Raw genomic sequence first — 4,763 nt, forward strand, 5'->3', positions numbered from 1 at the left:
TTTTCTAAGTCCTTTCAACTGATATTCCACCATACCCAAATACACATTTGGCTTATTAAAAAATTTTAGCACCTTATGGATGCCATTCCCAAACATTTTAAGTGCAATCCATGCAAGTAGCCAAATAAGTCTGGATTTTTCTCATCCAACTACAGCCATTTCTACTTCTTATTCAGCTGTAGACCAGCAGTACCAGCTCAATTCCTTTTATCTGAATTATCTGTGCTCGTTTCCTTTCAGTCTGTCTTATTCTGAACACCCCTATCTCTCACATAAAGAAAAATTGGTTGAACGGTTTCAACGGTTCAAATTTATTTGGAACAACGTGCCTGAAATCAGCGGTGTTATAGCGTACATGGCTTTATGGAAATCTTTGGGCTTAATCAAGCTGAAAGGATTGTTGACTTCTGTTGAATGGCAGTGAAATCATGGAAATGACACATTTGCAGCGATAGGTTGAAAAGCCAGGGAAAATGCAAGAATAAGATGCCCAGGGGGTAAACTGATGTAGCACCATTTTGCTGCAGCTCAGGTGAACACAATTATGATGGATCCTAAATCTGAAAACCAAGCTGCTCAGTATTTCCCAAGTTTGAGAAGTATTCTAAAAGCCATCTAACTTCCTCACTGTTGAATTTTTCTGTTGCAAGCTGGCTTTATTGTTGATCCAAAAGAGACATAATCACTGAGCAAGGTAAACTTGTTCTACTTACTGAGATTAAATGAAGCATCAAGTTAGCACTGGCATTTCACATAGTGCAGAACATTTCATTTCGTATAACTTATTAGCATATGTGATACAGGCTGCTGGAGAGTCATACTGTTGCTTTGAGACTGACAGCTGGAAACCAAGTGTGCAATAGCTGTCCAGTTGTCCCATGATGGAGGGAAAAAAATTCTGACCATAGATGCAAATTTGAACTTAAAATTAACCATGCATACATAATGATATGCATCTCAGCTAATTAATTCACTTTTTAAAAGATTCATTCTTCAGTTAAAGCTGTATTATTAAAAAACAAGGGAAATGTAGCATAGAGTGTGTATATCAAAAAGCTGTGGAAATTTGACTATTCCTTGTACAAAGATCAAACCTTATCAAGACTAAAGAGATTCTGACAACCAGTCTCATTTTATAGAACACTTAAAATTATTTTCCTGCATAGGGCAGGAATTAAAGAATAATTTTTTCTATGGTGAATCCATCCAAAAGATTTACAATGGATATGTATAATGCTAAGGACTTTTTTAAATTTCTGCTTGCTGTTGTAGTCAGGGCTTTATTTGGAACTGTAAGATCACTGTAGGAAAGACAGGTCAGAAGGCGACTTGGAAATGACCACGTAGCACAGAAGTTTACAAAAAGCTGTATGAAATATTGAAAATTGGCACTACCACAGACTGTTTGTGTGGCATTGGGCAGATCATTTACTCTCACAGGGACCCAGAGGGTCTATCTGTATGGAACAATAATTCTGCTTTTTCCTATCTTTTGTCTGTCCTGCCTATTTAGATTGCAAGCTGTTCTGCTGAGGAGTACAGTAGAGTCTCTCAGCAGTGATGTAATGCAAATCCATGAATGAATAAATAAGAGGAAAGCTTCACTGTCTAACAGCATGGGTCCCGTGGCGTTAGAATTTGTCATGCCTAGATAACATTTTTCTTACCATAATCTTATTAATATGATAAAGTTCTGATTCTCATGATAGAAAACTGCAAGTGAAAATGGTAAAATGCAACCTCTCTGCAGTTTGGCCCTATGGGACCATAACTGGGACAATATCACTCTTGAAACCGACTAACAGCAAGATCAACAGCAACCTCACGCTGAGTGTTCTGCCCCAGAAGGACAAGGAGCCTCCTAAACTCTCTGGCCACAGGCAGAGGAAAGCTAGGGACCGTGAGGAAAAGAAGTTGATCTGGATGATATGTAGTCAGAAGAGGCTTAATTTTTCCCTCACTCGTGCCAGTGTCAGTTAGCCATAATTCTGCAGCGTAGCTGTATCAGTGTTAAACCATCCAAGTGATGGAAAAATGAAGTTCAGAGTCAGTTGCCACAGGCAGGCATATGATCAAGAGAAGTGCTCACCTCAGCCCCAATTACCATTTAGCAGATATGAAATAGTTCCCTTTTTGCAATCACTCATGTGGTTGCTTTTTTTTTTTCCCTATCATATACTGATATCTTGTATTATAGGCACTTAATTTTCTCATTTTTTATTGCAATATCAGAACACATTACAGTGTCAGATCGTAACGTGAGCGAATGTTTATGTCTCTCTGCAAGCACAGCTGTATTGGTTGCTTGGTACTTTGTGGGTGGGAGGGGGAATGACAGTAAATAATAAGTAAGGAAAATAAAAACAGATTTAAAAGAACATAACATTTTGGTGAGGATTTTTTTTTTTATAGTCATGGCTTTGGGGAAAATTACTTTTATGGCCAGATTTTCAACGGGCCTGAACAAATGTGCCTATAGTGTTTGCAGGTGCAACCATTTGTATGCAAGGCATGACTGTCTGAAGAAAAAGCTTTCAGCAAGCTGAGGGAGTTTCTTTTTCTTCCCACTTGCTTTTAAAACACAGGTCTTCTAGGTAAGAAATAACAACCTCCAGCTGAGCTCCTTAAACTATGTGGTTGGAAAGAGTAGGAAAGACTCAGCATCTTCAGTGTTAAACTTTCCTGAGAAATCCAGTGCTGAAATCTTGTGAATGTCACAGTGGATGCAACTGGGTGCAGATGCTTGAAAAATATAGCCCTAACATCTTGATGATTCCGTCTAACTTGGCTTTGTTTTTTCTATCCCTTGCTCTTTTCCTACTTCTCTCCACCACACCCACCACCCCATATTCAGACTCACACACATCCACACACACATAAATATGTGTGGACATGTGTGTAACTCATATGGGTGCAGGTATGTAGATAGACGCACCTTCAGAACAGGAAACACAGACTGTATTTCAGAAAATGTGAATATTTCCTATTCAGTCACAATCTGCCTGCAAGCACCAGGTTTAATCGTGTTAGAAAAGATACAAGTTGATACTTTTATTCAAATAAAGGAATTGAACAGAATTTGGAGGTTAGAAATCCTGAAAGCTGATTGCTAGGACTGAGAGCATATATTTATAAGCAATTAATGGCTTGCTTGTTTTTGTGTGTGTTTTTTTTTTTTTTTTTCCTTTTTCTTTTTTCTCCTACACATTCTTTGCCAGTGTTAAAGTACTCCCTGTATGGTATCCACCAGCTGTATTATCAAATAGAAAGAAATAGATGAAAGGAAAGCCACAAAATCCTGGAATATACTTATTCTCTGCCTACACACAGCTATTCTCTCCTCCTTTTCTCAGTGGGCTGTAATTTCTCCTTGCCCTTTGAAAGAAAGTAGAATTATGAAGAAAATTGTAAACATGTTTAAGAATTGGTCAGAAAATGCTAATATATTACTGTCCTGTTGTGTCACAAGCTGTATGTGGTGAATACATACACATAGGCAGTAGCACTAATTATCAGGAACATTGACTGAAAGTGGAGGTAAGCAAGAGCAAATGCTACTTTCACTGAGTATTAGACACATCTTTAAGAAAGGACAGATAAGGAGGATAAAGGATTAAGAAAGGACAGATAAGGAAAACTGCTTTGTCAAAAGTGAAAGTTTTCACAGGAATGTACCGTATTTATTGTCAAACAAAACAAACTGTCTTTGTGTCATAAATTTGGGGGAAAAAGATGGAGGGAAGGAAAGAGACCATGAATGACTGCACAGTATCTTGGAGGTAGGATGCTTGCACAGGTATAGGAGACCAATCCAAGCTTTTGCTTAAAGGAACAATTAATTACTTCTAGATTATTCCACCATGATAGACCCTTCTCATTATGTTCTGGTGTTGAGCCCTGTTTTGTGATATAGGATCATTGACTAATTCTTCGATCGTCCTTTGGGAGTGAAGGATTAACATAGCTAAATATTGTATTAATCCAAACTCTAGGACTCCAAAGACTTAAGGACGAAAAACAGGATTGGAAAGGACCTCAGCAGAGGTCTACATTCCACCCCATGGACTGAGCACACAGTGAGGAGACTGGATTATAGCAGTTCAGAAAATGTGCCTGTTCATGTGGTTGCTTTCTCCTTTCCCTTCTTGGAAACTACCACCACTTATTTTGGAAGAAGGGTGTAACTTGGAATGGGGATAAAGAGAAGAAAGAAAGACATTTAACTGGGTAAACTCTGCAAAAATTACATTCATGACATTGAACCCATGGATTTTTACTTTCATCTTCTTTATTTCTCCTCAGACTGACAGAAGTTAAGTATTTTATCAAAAGCGCTAAGTGTGTCAAGAAGCGTGCATGAAATAATGGCAGAATAATTGTTTTCCATTCAAAAGCATCCATCAGTAACAGAGTTCTTTATTCTTTGAGTATGTAGACAAGAAGTCTACTGTATCATTAGAGTCACCAGAACTGCACTGAGAAAAGACTTATTAAACTAGCACATCGTAAGTCATCTTATCATATCATTTCTTCTCATATTAATTACCTTCCTTAAGTCATATGTATTTGGTAGACATGTCTGTGTTTTGGCATTGAGAGTTGCTAGCCATCACACTCTCATACTTGCCACTTCATTTATACAAACATAAGGAACTGCCAGATGCAGAGCTTTCAGCTGTGCATGAGGCTTTTTGTCCTGCTCAGCAGCACAGAATTCTTACAGCTCAAGCCAGTTCCTGCTCAAGCCAATTCCTTCTCAAGTT

Source organism: Oxyura jamaicensis, chromosome 12 (genome assembly GCF_011077185.1).
Source record: "Oxyura jamaicensis isolate SHBP4307 breed ruddy duck chromosome 12, BPBGC_Ojam_1.0, whole genome shotgun sequence".
In the NCBI taxonomy this organism is placed as follows: Eukaryota; Metazoa; Chordata; class Aves; order Anseriformes; family Anatidae; genus Oxyura; species Oxyura jamaicensis.